At 44.1% G+C, this 16,602-nt stretch overlaps 1 protein-coding gene across 1 annotated transcript in view; it reads left to right on the forward strand.

Annotated features, from left to right (window-relative positions):
* The window catches only part of PHEX (phosphate regulating endopeptidase X-linked), a 1,559,577-nt gene that overhangs the window by 1,486,615 nt on the left and 56,360 nt on the right, over positions 1 to 16,602 (forward strand). The gene's annotated exons all lie outside the window — the stretch shown is intronic.

Here is a 16,602-nt window from a genome sequence, read left to right on the forward strand (position 1 = left end):
AGAACCTATAACTCACTCCCTAAAGTAACTATAACTTGCGCTGATGCCATACACTGCTAATTACCCCACATATTACATCAGTCATGACATCTTCTATGACATCACTGATAATATCACTGCAACATTTGATGTAAAATTATTGATGAGAAAACTGTGCATGGTGGGGACAAGAGGTATAGTTAACTTAGGGCACAAGTTATAGTTTCTTGAGATAATTATAACTGCTGAATTTCTATGGGTTTATGTTTGTAAAATCTGAATCTAACTACCATCCTTGTATCCTTTTTTTAGTATGTATATATATATATATATATATATACATATATCCAGAAACAGTTCCTGCTCTTCATCTTGGCCACACCAGCCAGGATCGGACCCGTAATTATGTAGGAAAGCAAAAAAAGAACTTTAGAATTTCAAACGCCAGCACTCCAGATTGCTCCAATAGTTGTTTAATAGCTCACATTAATGGCAATGCATTTCAACCATTACAGTCTTCTACTTAGCCAAAGTGTTTTATAAAGGCCCCATCCCCCCTAGAAATTATACTGATAGGTTTACTAGGCATAAAAGAAATATCCTTACCAAAGAAATACTGCACAATTCCCACAAATATTTATCACATTTTTCTTTTAAAAAAACATCTACAAATAACATGTAAATAAATGGTTGCTCATCTACAATATTCTTCCTAAGAGAAAAAAAACATAAAAATCACCCTCTATTATTATAATTAGATTTGAAATGTGTATATTACACCTATTCTGCTATTTTCATATAGGTATCCTCCTAACATTAAATAAATTAACATTTCTCATAACCTGTAACCAACTAAGAAATTAATACAATTTTTACATTTCAAACTGGGCTTCCATTCTTAACCTAATATGCATTTATATAGTTATAATATTACTATATAGAGTCAAACCTTGTGTAATAAACTAAATCATACCATTTCAAATCATTTCGGGAGTGTGCCTAAAACTTTATTTGATGCCAGCTATAAATAACCTCAAGAGATCAGGAATCCCAATGTCATGTAACCTTTAACAAGACCCCCTCAGTGAATAAGTGATTTTGTTATGTTAAGTTAACCCACATGTACAAAAAGTTCCTCATCCTGGTTCAAACCCCAAGGGTACCTGCTGTTTAGGCAAATTATATACTCTGATTCCATTCTCCTAAGGAAGTGTTCCCTGTCACCTCCCCTGGGTGTTGATAACACCCTATCGATGGCAAAAAATGACATTTTGTCAACTTGTCCACCATGCACTTGACCACAGTGACGTGCAACAGGATAATTTACATCATTGTTCTTAATTGCTCACCAATGTTCCAAGATTCGTTTTTTCAATGGAAAAATTGTACTTCCAACATAGCAAAGCCCACATGGACAGCAGAGAACATAAATTGCAAAATCAGAATTACAATTCAAGAGTTGTTTGATCTTAACTATTCTACCCGTAGCTAATGTATACGTTTTACAATTGACACTGTTCTTGCATACCTTACATTTGGCACACTTATAGAAGCCCTGTTGGTCTCCTTTCTTTTATTCAAATAACTGTGTACCAACATATCTTGTAGGGAACTGCTCTTCCTGTATGTTATTCTAGGGTAGGGGCTCACAATTCTTCCAATTTCTCTATCAGTCCTTATTAGATGCCAATATTGCTTCAAAGTTTTCCCCACTTGATCCATATGTAGTGATGCATCTCACAATGTTATAATTTTCTTTTCTTCTTTTGGGAACTAATAAGGTTTCTCTTTTCACTTTTGCTACCTTTCGACAGGCATCCTCAATCACTTTCATGGGGTATCCCTTAAATTTGAATCTTCCTATCAAATTGTTCTGTTCTTGATGAAAATTCTGCACCGAGCTATAGTTCCTTTTAGCTCTAAGTAATTCCCCAGAAGGGATACTCCACTTCAAGTTTGGGGGATGATGACTATGAGCATGTCAGATACTGTTTACTGCTGTACTTTTCCTAAAGAGGCTAGTTTGCAACGTATTCCCTTCTGCTGTCACCACTACACCCAAAAATTCCATGATTTTTCTGTGTATTTTCTGTGTGAATTTTAAATTAAATTCATTGTTAGATATCCAATCCAAAGCATTGCATAATGCTGTCTCAGGACCATCCCATATTGCAAAAATATCATCAATATATCTGGTCCGAAAAATGATGTGGTTAAACCATTTTTCATTTTCATTTGGCTAAGAAGAAGACTATAATGGTTGAAACACTTTGCCATTGATGTGAGCTATTAAACAACTATTGGAGCAATCTGGAGTGCTGGTGTTTGAAATTCTAAAGTTCTTTTTTTTCTTTGATATATTTATATATATATATGTTCGATGGCATGTGTAGCTGCAGATACACATGCTGTGCACATCCCGCCATCTGGTGTTGGTGTTGTTGTTGTTTTTCTTCGAAGAAGTCTTTTCGAGTCACGAGATTGAGGGACTCCTCCCATTTCGGCTCCATTGCGCATGGGCGTCGACTCCATCTTAGATTGTTTTTTTTTCCGCCATCAGGTTCGGACGTGTTCCTTTTCAATCCGTGTTTCGGGTCGGAAAGTTAGTTAGAATCTCGGAAAAATCGTCGGTATTGTTTGCGTTCGGTATCGGGTTAGTTACAACAGATCGACACCAACTTTTGAAGAGCTCCGGTGGCCCTTTGGGGTTTTTTCGATCCCCCGTCGGGGCCTGGTCGGCCCGGCCACGTGTCTCTTCAAGGCTGATGGAACGGACCCCATTCCGCTTCTGCCCAAAATGTCATAACAAGTATCCATATACAGATCAGCATCTGGTCTGTAACTTGTGTCTGTCTCCAGAGCACAAGCCTGTGAAGCCTGTCGAGCGTTTCGGTCGAGGAAGACATTAAGAGACCGAAGAGCGAGAAGACTGCAGATGGCGTCGGTGCCGACAGGAGAAGGGCATTTCGAGGAGGAAGAAGAAACCTTCTCCATCCAGGAATCGGACTCGGACGAGGTCGATCCTGAAGAAACGCAGAAAACCGTGAGTAAAACATCGAAACATAAAACTCACGAGAAGACAACAAAAGCCCAGGGGACGCCACCGCCAACAGGCCATGGCTTAACCCGAAAAATAGGTGACCGATCATCGGCACCGAAAAAGGGCATGCATGTGGCGAAGTCATCCGACTCCGGTCGAGATACCGCCACACAACAATCTCGGGCCCGAGACAGCGGCTCCGAGCAGATTCGGCACCGAGACAGTGGCACCGAAATGGTTCGGCACCGAGACACCACAACGCCGAAAATAAAAAAGGTTTCCTCGGAGCCCAAAAAGGCGACCGAAAAGATTTCGATTCCGAAACATCCAGCCTCGGAACCGAAAACAGGTTCCTACACAGAGGAACAGGGATTGTCCTCCCAGATGCAAGGACATAAGTTCGGAGAGGAACTTGAATCAGTTGAGCCAGACTACACTCAAAGAAGGCTCCTCATTCAAAAAGACACAGGGAAGATAAGCACTCTTCCCCCAATTAAGATGAAAAGAAGACTTGCCTTTCAAGAAAAGGACAAGAAGCCACAGGCAAAGGTGGCAAGACAAACAACTCCACCATCATCTCCACCACCATCAATGCACACATCACCGGTAGCCACTCCACCACTGATGCAATCCCCGACTCATACTGCAATGAGTCAAGATGATCCCGACGCATGTGACCTTTATGATGCTCCTGTATCAGATAGCAGCCCAGACTGTTACCCTGCGAGGCCGTCGCCACCTGAAGACAGTACATCCTACACGCAGGTGGTCTCAAGGGCAGCTGCTTTTCATAACGTCACCTTGCATTCAGAACCAATTGAGGATGACTTTTTGTTTAATACACTCTCCTCCACTCATAGCCAATACCAAAGCTTACCTATGCTCCCGGGAATGCTAAAACATTCCAAACAAATATTTCAGGATCCTGTAAAAGGCAGAGCCATAACTCCAAGGTTGGAGAAGAAGTACAAGCCACCGCCAACAGACCCTGTTTATATTACGCAGCAATTAACACCAGACTCTGTGGTTGTTGGGGCAGCTCGCAAGAGAGCAAACTCTCATACCTCGGGAGATGCACCACCTCCAGACAAGGAGAGTCGCAAATTCGATGCTGCGGGTAAAAGGGTTGCAGCACAAGCAGCAAACCAATGGCGTATTGCCAATTCACAAGCACTTTTGTCAAGATACGATAGAGCTCATTGGGACGAAATGCAGCATTTCATAGAACACTTACCCAAAGAGTTCCAGAAAAGGGCACAACAAGTGATAGAAGAAGGACAAAGTATCTCCAATAATCGGATACGGTCAGCAATGGATGCAGCAGATACGGCTGCAAGGACAGTAAATACTGCAATAACGATAAGGAGACACGCATGGTTGCGTACGTCAGGATTCAAGCCGGAAATACAACAAGCCGTGCTGAATATGCCCTTTAATGAACAGCAGTTGTTTGGGCCGGAAGTCGACACTGCTATTGAAAAACTCAAAAAAGATACTGATACGACAAAAGCCATGGGCGCACTCTACTCCCCACAAAGCAGAGGCACATTTCGCAAAACACAATTTAGGGGAGGGTTTCGAGGTCAACCTACAGAGGCCACAACCTCACAAGCAAGGCCCACTTATCAAAGCCAATATCAGCGGGGAGGTTTTCGGGGGCAATATAGAGGGGGACAATTCCAAAAAAATAGAGGGAAGTTCCAAAGCCCCGAAATCCCTCAAAACAAGCAGTGACTTCCAAGTCACACATCCCCAACACATAACACCTGTGGGGGGGAGACTAAGCCAATTTTACAAACATTGGGAGGAGATAACAACAGACACTTGGGTACTGGCAATTATCCAGCATGGTTATTGCATAGAATTTCTCAAATTCCCTCCAAACGTCCCAGCGAAAACACACAATATGTCAAAACAACATATAGATCTTCTAGGACTAGAAGTTCAGGCATTGCTACTGAAAGAAGCAATAGAATTAGTACCAAAACACCAGAAAGGAACAGGAGTTTACTCTCTGTACTTTCTCATACCCAAAAAAGACAAGAGTCTGAGACCTATATTAGATCTCAGAACATTAAATACCTACATCAAATCAGATCACTTTCACATGGTGACATTACAAGACGTAATCCCACTGCTCAAACAACAAGACTACATGACAACACTAGACCTAAAGGATGCATATTTCCATATACCGATACATCCTTCACACAGAAAGTACTTAAGGTTTGTATTCCAAGGAATACATTACCAATTCAAGGTGTTGCCATTCGGAATAACAACTGCGCCAAGAGTTTTTACAAAGTGCCTGGCAGTCGTAGCTGCACATATCAGAAGGCAGCAAATACATGTGTTCCCGTACCTAGACGATTGGTTAATCAAAACCAACACACTAGAAAGGTGTTCACAACACACAAAGTATGTCATAGAAACCCTCCACAAACTAGGTTTCTCAATCAACTACACAAAGTCACACCTTCTGCTGTGTCAAACAAAGCAATACTTAGGGGCGACAATCAACACAGCAAAAGGGATTGCCACTCCAAGTCCACAAAGGGTTCAAGCATTTCACAATGTAATACAGGCCATGTATCCAAAACAAAAAATACAAGTCAAAATGGTGATGAAACTCCTAGGCATGATGTCCTCATGCATAGCCATTGTCCCAAACGCAAGGTTGCACATGCAGCCCTTACAACAGTGCCTAGCATCACAGTGGTCACAGGCACAGGGTCAACTTCTAGATCTGGTGTTGGTAGACCGCCAAACATACACCTCGCTTCAATGGTGGAACAGTATAAATTTAAACCAAGGGCGGCCTTTCCAAGACCCAGTGCCACAATATGTAATAACGACAGATGCCTCCATGATAGGGTGGGGAGCACACCTCAATCAATACAGCATCCAAGGACAATGGGACACTCACCAAAAACAGTTTAACATAAATCACTTAGAACTATTGGCAGTATTTCTAGCGCTGAAAGCATTTCAACCCATAATAAGCCACAAACACATTCTTGTCAAAACAGACAACATGACAACGATGTATTACCTAAACAAACAGGGAGGGACACACTCAACACAGTTGTGTCTCCTGGCACAGAGAATATGGCATTGGGCGATTCACTACCACATTCGCCTAATAGCACAATTTATTCCAGGAATTCAGAATCAGTTAGCAGACAATCTCTCTCGGGATCACCAACAGATCCACGAATGGGAGATTCACCCCCAAATACTGAATACTTATTTCCAGAGTTGGGGAACACCACAAATAGATCTATTTGCAACAAAGTAAAACGCAAAATGCCAAAACTTCGCATCCAGGTATCCACAAGATCAGTCTCAGGGCAATGCGTTATGGATGAGTTGGTCAGGGATATTTGCTTACGCTTTTTCCCCTCTCCCACTCCTTCCATATCTGGTAAACAAGTTGAGTCAAAACAAACTCAGACTCATACTAATAGCGCCAACATGGGCAAGACAACCTTGGTACACAACACTACTAGACCTCTCAGTAGTGCCTCATGTCAAACTACCAAACATACCAGATCTGTTAACGCAACACAAACAACAGATCAGACCCCCAAATCCAGCATCGCTGAATCTAGCAATTTGGCTCCTGAAGTCCTAGAGTTCGGACACTTAGACCTTACACAGGAATGTATGGAGGTCATAAAACAAGCTAGGAAACCCACCACTAGACATTGCTATGCAAATAAGTGGAAAAGATTTGTTTATTACTGCCATAATAATCAAATTCAACCCTTACACACATCTGCCAAAGACATCGTAGGATACTTACTACATTTGCAAAAGTCAAAGCTAGCTTTTTCTTCCATTAAGATACATCTTACAGCAATTTCAGCTTACCTGCAAATTACGCACTCAACTTCTCTATTTAGGATACCAGTCATAAAATCATTTATGGAAGGCCTAAAGAGAGTTATACCACCAAGAACACCACCACTTCCTTCATGGAACCTCAACATTGTCTTAACACGACTCATGGGTCCACCTTTTGAGCCCATGCACTCTTGTGAAATGCAATACTTAACATGGAAAGTTGCATTTTTAATTGCCATCACATCTTTAAGAAGAGTAAGTGAGATTCAAGCATTTACCATACAAGAACCATTTATTCAAATACACAAGCATAAAGTAGTTCTACAGACAAATCCAAATTTTTTACCAAAAGTCATATCACCGTTCCACTTAAATCAAACAGTAGAATTACCAGTGTTCTTCCCACAGCCAGATTCTGTAGCTGAAAGAGCACTACATACATTAGACATCAAAAGAGCGTTAATGTACTACATTGATAGAACAAAACTAATTCGAAAAACAAAACAATTATTTATTGCTTTCCAAAAACAGGAAATCCAATTTCTAAACAAGGCATTGCTAGATGGATAGTTAAGTGCATTCAAACCTGTTATCTTAAAGCAAAAAGAGAACTGCCTATTACACCAAAAACACACTCAACTAGAAAGAAAGGTGCTACCATGGCCTTTCTGGGAAATATTCCAATGACCGAAATATGTAAGGCAGCTACATGGTCTACGCCTCATACATTTACCAAACACTACTGTGTAGATGTGCTAATGGCACAACAAACCACAGTAGGCCAAGCAGTACTACGAACATTGTTTCAAACAACTTCAACTCCTACAAGCTGAACCACCGCTTTTGGGGAGATAACTGCTTACTAGTCTATGCACAGCATGTGTATCTGCAGCTACACATGCCATCGAACGGAAAATGTCACTTACCCAGTGTACATCTGTTCTTGGCATTAGTCGCTGCAGATTCACATGCGCCCACCCGCCTCCCCGGGAGCCTGTAGCCGTTTAGAAGTTGATCTTGAACATTTGTAAATTTTTAAATATATTACTTTAACCTGATAGGTGCGGGCGTCGGCCACTGGCCGACGCCCACACACCCTCCCTGGTGCGGGTCACGACCAGTGGCCGACACCAGGAAGGGTATCAATAAATCCTCGGGTGCGTTGCACCCGAGGATTTTTTTTTTTTTTTACACCCCCCCCCGGGAGACACGGAAGCTTCCGTGTCTCCCCCCGCCCCCCCACCCGCCCTGAGGCGCGCTGACGTTGCAAAGGCCTTCTCAAAGTGTTTCCTGGCCCCCGATCGCAGCACAGCTGCGATCGGGGGCCAGGAAACACCACTAGACGCCAGGGATTTCACTTTGGGGGGGCGGCCCCCTCGGAAAACGGGCCGCCCCCCCCCCCCCGGGGGCATAATTAATAAAAATAAAAAAAGGTAGGTGCCCCCTGGGGGGGGGGGGGGCGCGATTGCGCCCCCCCCCCCCCCAGGGGATTGTTTTTTTTTTTTTTTTTAAATAATGAAAAAAAAAAAAAAAAATGACAGGGGGTCGCCCGTCGGCAGGGTGACCCCCTGTGGGGCAATTTTTTTTTTAGATGTTGTAGGGTTTCCCTGGGGGCCATTTTGGAAACTATACAACAACTAAAAAAAAATAGATCTATATATAGATCTATATTTATATATCTATGTAGATAGATATATCTATGTACATGGATATATCTATAGATATATCTATGTACATAGATATATATATATATATAGAGGTAGATCTATATATACCAAAGAGATTTATAAAGTGTGCTATTCACCTGTGAGGGTCTCAAGGCGCTTGGGGGGGGCGGGGGGAGGGAAAGGGGCTGGGAGGTTCACTGTTCAAAAAGCCAGGTTTTGAGGCCCTTCCTGAAAAGAAGTAGGTTTTGGGTCTTGCGAAGGTGGGTTGTGAGGGCGTTCCAGGTTTTGGGTGCAAGGTAGGAGAAGGATCTGCCCCCGGTGGTGGTGTGTTTGATGCGGGGGACAGAGGCGAGAGAGAGGTCAGCTGAGCGGACGTTTCGTGTGGGGGTGTGGAAGGTGACTCTCGTTGAGGTAGGCAGGGCCTGTGTTGTGGAGTGATTTGTGTGCGAGGATGAGGATCTTGAAGGTGATCCTTTTGTCAATGGGGAGCCAGTGGAGGGATTTGAGGTGTGGAGAGATGTGTTCGTGTCGGCGGAGGTCGAGGATGAGTCGTGCTGCTGAGTTCTAGATGCGTGTAGTTTGCGCTTGAGTTTTAGAGTGGTGCCGGCGTAGAGGGCGTTTCCGTAATCAAGCCTGCTGCTGATGTGTGCGTGAGTGACAGTTTTTCTGGTCTCTGTGGGGATCCATTTGAATGTTTTTCAGTATACGGAGTGTGTTGAAGCATGAGGAGGTGAGAGCGTTGATTTGTTGGGTCATCGAGAGGGAGGAGTCTAGGATGATGCTGAGGTTGCGTGCGTGGTTGGCGGGGGTGGGTGCAGGGCCTAGCGTGGTGGGCCACCATGAGGGGTCCCAGGTGTTTTTGTGTGGGCCAAAGAGGATTATTTCGGTTTTGCTTGAGTTGAGTTTCAGGTGATTGGCTGTCATATATATATCACTTTTGTCAATATGTGTGTGGTTTCCCTGGGGGGAAAAGGGTCCGACTTGTCTAGTGGCAGTTTTAGTGCCATAAAGAAGCGCAGAAGGTTTATATGCCTACTGCAAAGAGCAAATCTGTATTTTATGTAAATAGCTGAGTACATTAGCAAAGTCTATGGAGAGATGAAGGGCACTTTTGCTGGGTGGTAATGAGGGAATCCGAGGAGGAGGGAGTGGGAGCACCAATAATGATTGTTGGACTGGGCGCAGGAGGTGCTAAAGACTGTGACGAATGGTATGTGACAAGGTGTTTTTTGAGTGTCTTGAAAGTACGTGCTGATTGAGGGAAGAAGCGCAGGTAAGGTGGCCTCTACTGTTGCACGTATCTCACACACCATCGATTTTGTGACTGTCTACGTAGGCTAGTGTTTTAGAGCAACAGTTTAGCCAATAGCAGAGATGGCATCTTGATGGATGACTGCTGCCTACACTCGGGTTATAGAGGACCGCTCTGACATAGGATCAGAGACTGAGACATCAGATACTGAGACAGCATCTGAGGGATAGGACAATGGCGCAGACTCTGGGAGTGATTTTTCAGTCAGAGGAGTCCCATTCGATAACTCCTCTTCCAGTACATTATGAGGGAGGTGATGAGGACAGTCCTGCTGTCCCTTCGCAAGCTGTTTGTGCAACTGGGTAATAGTGGGTTAGGTCAACCCAGAGAGCAGGTGAATGTGGCGGCAAGCAGAGAGAGAGTGCTCTCTTGGGAGCTCCCCAATTTAGTTCAGCCCCAAATTCCACCACCCAAATCATATTGTGGAGACATCAAAATTATCCATGGCAAAACAAACTGGTTTTGTAAGGCAGGCACCTGTGTTTTTGGTCCTGGATTCGGCGGCCATATAGAGAAACACACTAAACCCAAACATTTCTGGAAACTAGACATTCGGGGGAGTCCACAGAGGTGTGACTTGTGTGGCTTCCCCAAAGTTTTCTTACCCAGAATACCCTGCAAAGCTGAAATGTTGAAAAAAAACTAAATGTTTCTCGCATTTCTGTCACACAAACTACAGGAATATGCTGGGATCCACAATATTCCTACCACCCAGTGACTCCTCACCTGTCCTGATAAAAACACTACCCCACTTGAGTGCCTACACCTAGTGTCTGTGTCAGGAATGGATCACCCCAGGGTCAACAGCTGCCTCACGTAAGGACCAACATTGACCGTTGTGTGATCTATTCCTGTCGCAGGCACCATGCCTAACCACACAAGTGAGGTATCATTTTTATCGGGAGGCTTGGGGGAACGCTGGGTGGAAGGAAATTTGTGGCTCCTCTCAGATTCCAGAACTTTCTGTCACCGAAATGTGAGGAAAACTTGTTTTTTTAGCCACTTTTTGAGGTTTGCAAAGGATTCTGGGTAACAGAACCTGGTCCGAGCCCCGCAAGTCACCCCTCCTTGGATTCCCCTAGGTCTCTAGTTTTCAGAAATGCACAGGTTTGGTAGGTTTCCCTAGGTGCCGGCTGAGCTAGAGGCCAAAATCTACAGGTAGGCACTTTGCAAAAAACAGCTCTGTTTTCTGTGATGTGTCCACGTTGTGTTTTGGGGCCTTTCCTGTCGCGGGCGCTAGGCCTACCCACACAAGTGAGGTATCATTTTTATCGGGAGACTTGGGGGGACGCTGGGTGGAAGGAAATTTGAGGCTCCTCTCCGATTCCAGAACTTTCTGTCACCGAAATGTGAGGAAAACTTGTTTTTTTAGCCACTTTTTGAGGTTTGCAAAGGATTCTGGGTAACAGAACCTGGTCCGAGCCCCGCGAGTCACCCCATCTTGGATTCCCCTAGGTCTCTAGTTTTCAAAAATGTACAGGTTTGGTAGGTTTCCCTAGGTGCCGGCTGAGCTAGAGGCCAAAATCTACAGGTAGGCACTTTGCAAAAAACAGCTCTGTTTTCTGTGATGTGTCCACGTTGTGTTTTGGGGCATTTCCTGTCGCTGGCGCTAGGCCTACCCACACAAGTGAGGTATCATTTTTATCGGGAGACTCGGGGGGACGCTGGGTGGAAGGAAATTTGAGGCTCCTCTCCGATTCCAGAACTTTCTGTCACCGAAATGTGAGGAAAACTTGTTTTTTTAGCCACTTTTTGAGGTTTGCAAAGGATTCTGGGTAACAGAACCTGGTCAGAGCCCCGCGAGTCACCCCATCTTGGATTCCCCTAGGTCTCTAGTTTTCAAAAATGTACAGGTTTGGTAGGTTTCCCTAGGTGCCGGCTGAGCTAGAGGCCAAAATCTACAGGTAGGCACTTTGCAAAAAACAGCTCTGTTTTCTGTGATGTGTCCACGTTGTGTTTTGGGGCATTTCCTGTTGCGGGCGCTAGGCCTACCCACACAAGTGAGGTATCATTTTTATCGGGAGACTTGGGGGGACGCTGGGTGGAAGGAAATTTGAGGCTCCTCTCCGATTCCAGAACTTTCTGTCACCGAAATGTGAGGAAAACTTATTTTTTTAGCCACTTTTTGAGGTTTGCAAAGGATTCTGGGTAACAGAACCTGGTCAGAGCCCCGCGAGTCACCCCATCTTGGATTCCCCTAGGTCTCTAGTTTTCAAAAATGTACAGGTTTGGTAGGTTTCCCTAGGTGCCGGCTGAGCTAGAGGCCAAAATCTACAGGTAGGCACTTTGCAAAAAACAGTTCTGTTTTCTGTGATGTGTCCACGTTGTGTTTTGGGGCATTTCCTGTCGCGGGCGCTAGGCCTACCCACACAAGTGAGGTATCATTTTTATCGGGAGACTTGGGGGGACGCTGGGTGGAAGGAAATTTGAGGCTCCTCTCAGATTCCAGAACTTTCTGTCACCGAAATGTGAGGAAAACTTGTTTTTTTAGCCACTTTTTGAGGTTTGCAAAGGATTCTGGGTAACAGAACCTGGTCAGAGCCCTGCGAGTCACCCCATCTTGGATTCCCCTAGGTCTCTAGTTTTCAAAAATGTACAGGTTTGGTAGGTTTCCCTATGTGCCGGCTGAGCTAGAGGCCATAATCCACAGGTAGGCACTTTGCAAAAAAACAGCTCTGTATTTTGTGAAAAAATGGGATGTGTCCACGTTGTGTTTTGGGGCATTTCCTGTCGCGGGCGCTAGGCCTACCCACACAAGTGAGGTATCATTTTTTTCGGGAGACTTGGGGGAACATAGAATAGCAAAACAAGTGTTATTGCCCCTTATCTTTCTCTACATTTTTTCCTTCCAAATATAAGAGAGTGTGTAAAAAAGACGTCTATTTGAGAAATGCCCTGCAATTCACATGCTAGTATGGGCACCTCGGAATTCAAAGATGTGCAAATAACCACTGCTCCTCAAAACCTTATCTTGATCCCATTTTGGAAATGCAAAGGTTTTCTTGATACCTCTTTTTCACTCCTCATATTTCAGCAAATGAATTGCTGTATACCCAGTATAGAATGAAAACCAACTGCAGGGTGCACCTCATTTATTGGCTCTGGGTACCTAGGGTTCTTGATGAACCTATAAGCCCTTTATATCCACGCAACCAGAAGAGTCCAGCAGACAAAACGGTATATTGCTTTCAGAAATCTGACATCGCAGGAAAAAGTTACAGAGTAAAACATAAAGAAAAATGGCTGTTGTTTTCAGCTCAATTTCAATATTTTTTTATTTCAGCTGTTATTTTCTGTAGGAAAACCTTGTAGGATCTACACAAATGACCCCTTGCTGAATTCAGAATTTTGTCTAGTTTTCAGAAATGTTTAGCTTTCCGGGATCCAGCATTGGTTTCACACCCATTCCTGTCACTAACTGGAAGGAGGTTGAAAGCACCAAAAATAGTAAAAATGGGGTATGTCCCAGTAAAATGCCAAATTTGTGTTGGAAAATGTGGTTTTCTGATTCAAGTCTGCCCGTTCCTGAAAGGTGGGGAGATAGTGATTTCAGCACCAGAAACCCTTTGTTGATGGCATTTTCAGGGAAAAAACCACAAGCCTTCTTCGGCGGCCCTTTTTTCCCATTTTTTGGGAAAAAACTAAATTTTCACTGTATTTTGGCTATTTTCTTGGTCTCCTCCAGGGTAAACCACAAACTCTGGGTACCATTAGAATCCCTAGGATGTTGGAAAAAAAGGACGCAAATTTGGCGTGGTTAGCTTATGTGGACAAAAAGTTATGCAGCCCTAAGCGCGAAGTACCCCAAATAGCCAAAAAAGGGCTCAGCACTGGGGGGGAAAAGGCCCAGCAGCTAAGGGGTTAAACTACATTATGTACAGACTTATTCACTCCATTGCATGGGCACTATTACTAGCATACACAACTCCTACCTCACCCTCTGCGGGGAAAACAATCTAAGATGGAGTCGACGCCCATGCGCAATGGAGCCGAAATGGGAGGAGTCCCTCGATCTCGTGACTCGAAAAGACTTCTTTGAAGAAAAACAACTTGTAGCACTCCGAGCCCAACACCAGATGGCGGGATGTGCACAGCATGTGAATCTGCAGCGACTAATGCCACGAACAGATGTACACTGGGTAAGTGACATTTTCCATATATATATATATATATATATATATATATATATACATGTGTGCAGTACCTAGTCGCAGTCGCCAATAGGGAGTTATAGCAAGGACCTAGTTTCTGTAGAAAAAGCTTTTTTTTGTTTTGGTAATAAATTTGGTGCCGTTTGATGAATCTTCATGATTCCAAGAAAATACCATGCTCAATTCAGCTGCTGTCTGGAAAGTTTCAGTGTGATCGATCAAGCAGGGGCTGAGAAAAGGGGGGTTCCAAATCGCTTTTTCCCCATTTATTTTTTCATAGGTTTTTTGATAAGTAATAGCGTACCGAACCACTGCACAGAATTATACCAAATTTGGTAGAAAGTTAGCTCTTGGTCCAGAAAGAGGCCTTTTTATTATTTAGTGTAAATCTGTTCAGTAGTTTGTTTTTGAGATATTAAAGAAAATCCAGATTTGTATCTTTAGGGACGCGTAGGCTCCGCAACCACTCCTGATCTCAGGCTGAGATCTGATTGGCTGCCAACACTTCAATAAGGAAGTGTTGGCAGCCATGTTGGAACTTGGCTTCAGCCAAGTCCCAGAAAAAAAAGTTTAAAAAAGGGGCCAGAGTAGGGACACCCTGACCCCTTAGCTCTGATGCCGTGATCCCAGAAGGACCCCTCTAGAGGTAAAAAATATATATATTTTTGTAATTGTTTGCTGCGATTCGTTGCTGATCCGGCGGAAATGTAAAAAAAACACAAGGGTGGACTCCAGTGCTTGTTTAACTGAAGCCCACAGGTGGGCTAAGTCATTGGGGAATTGCCATTTCCATGCAGGAGTGCCACCTGGCCCCCCGCAGCCCTGGGGACCACCACCTCCCTGGGGCTTTTACTAAATATAACAGGGGCTCCGCCCCCCCTCCACAGCCTCAGGACCACCACCTCCCCAGGGCTTTCACCAAATATAACGGGGCACCTGGCCCCCCACAGCCCTGCAGCCCCGGGTACCACCACATCCCTGAGGCTTCTACCATATATAAGAGGGGTGCCTGCCCCCCCCCCCCACAGCACCGGGGACCACCGTCTCCCCAGGCCTTTCACCAATATAAAGGGGGCTGCCAGACCCCCTGAACCCCAGGGACAAACACCTCCCAGGGCTTTCACCAAATATAACCGGGGGTCGACTCCTCCATAGCCCCAGGAACCACCCCTGGGGCTTCAATAAAACAATGAAGAGGGAAACAGATGAAAACATTGCTTCCGCAAGCAGGGAGCTGCTATTTAAAGCAGGTCCCAGCTTGTGGGAGCAACACTGGCTCCTGCAGGACGTGGGGAGCAGGCTGGGACCGCGGGGCTTGAGGCTCCCCCATCGGTCCTGTCACTCTCTCTTTCTCTTATCCGTCCCATAAAGGGATGGAAGAGAGAGAGATAGTCATTGCAATGGTCTCCACTAAGCAGTCACCTGTGACATAATGGTTAGAGTCTCAGACCCTTACACTGAAAGTTTAGGGTTGTAGTTCAGGCGTGTCTCTAGGCTTTTCTCTTCTTTAAGTTCTTTTCAGCTTTAGAAGTTTAAGGATCATAATGAAAGGCGATCTCACTCTTTTTAATTGACAAATATATTTTTCTTTTTAATTTACCCAGAAATAATTCATTGCAAGTAAATCATTCACCAAAGCCTAAAAAACTCTCTATCTCTCTCACTCACTCTCTTTTTCAGTTTCATTCCCCCACTCATGCACCCATTCACAGACCCACTCAGACACTCACACACCCACTCACAGACCCACTCAGACCCTCGTGAACCCACTCACAGCCCCACCCAGACCCTCATTCACCCACTCACAGACTCACTCACACTGACACACCTACTCACAGACCTATTCACACTCTCACACACCCACTCACAGACCCACTGAGACCCTCATGCACCCACTCACAGACCCACACTGACACACCCACTAAGACACTGATGCTCACAGACCCACTCACAATCTCACACACCCACTCACAGACCCACTGAAACCCTCATGCACCCATTCACAGACCCACACAGACACTGATGCACCTACTAAGACATTGATGCACCCACTCTAATACCAAGACAGACACTCTCACTGGTGAATTTTTATGGTTTCCTACGTTTAAAATGTGGGCCTAACTATAACGTCCCTGTAACGTTTGTTTTGTCGGGACTAACTACCTTGTTTTGTGAATCTGACCTGCAGCTCATTCAAATTATCTAGATAAATCATATCTACAGTTATCAAACAAATTATCAATGTACTGTGCTGTAGTTAATATCAGTCTATGTATATGTTTTTATTCCTAGAAATGTGTTTTAGTATTTATCATTCATAACCAATATGTAAAGAATAGGCCCAATTTCTTGTCAAATCAATAGGTGTCTTCTATGAACTTCTACATTCTCTAGAATGTGTTGAACATTTACATTTGAATGCCATAGTTAGTATTAGACTGTGAAGATTCAGATTTGAAAATAAAAATGGAGTAGGAAATTAGACTGTTTTTCAGATGTAGCACTGAACTATTAAATGTACCATCTAACATAAACTATTGAAATTTATGATTTGGATTTGATATAAATTATTTCCACATATAAATTCTACCCTGTCAACATGAAATA

The sequence above is a fragment of the Pleurodeles waltl genome, chromosome 8, assembly GCF_031143425.1.
Source record: "Pleurodeles waltl isolate 20211129_DDA chromosome 8, aPleWal1.hap1.20221129, whole genome shotgun sequence".
Taxonomy (NCBI): domain Eukaryota; kingdom Metazoa; phylum Chordata; class Amphibia; order Caudata; family Salamandridae; genus Pleurodeles; species Pleurodeles waltl.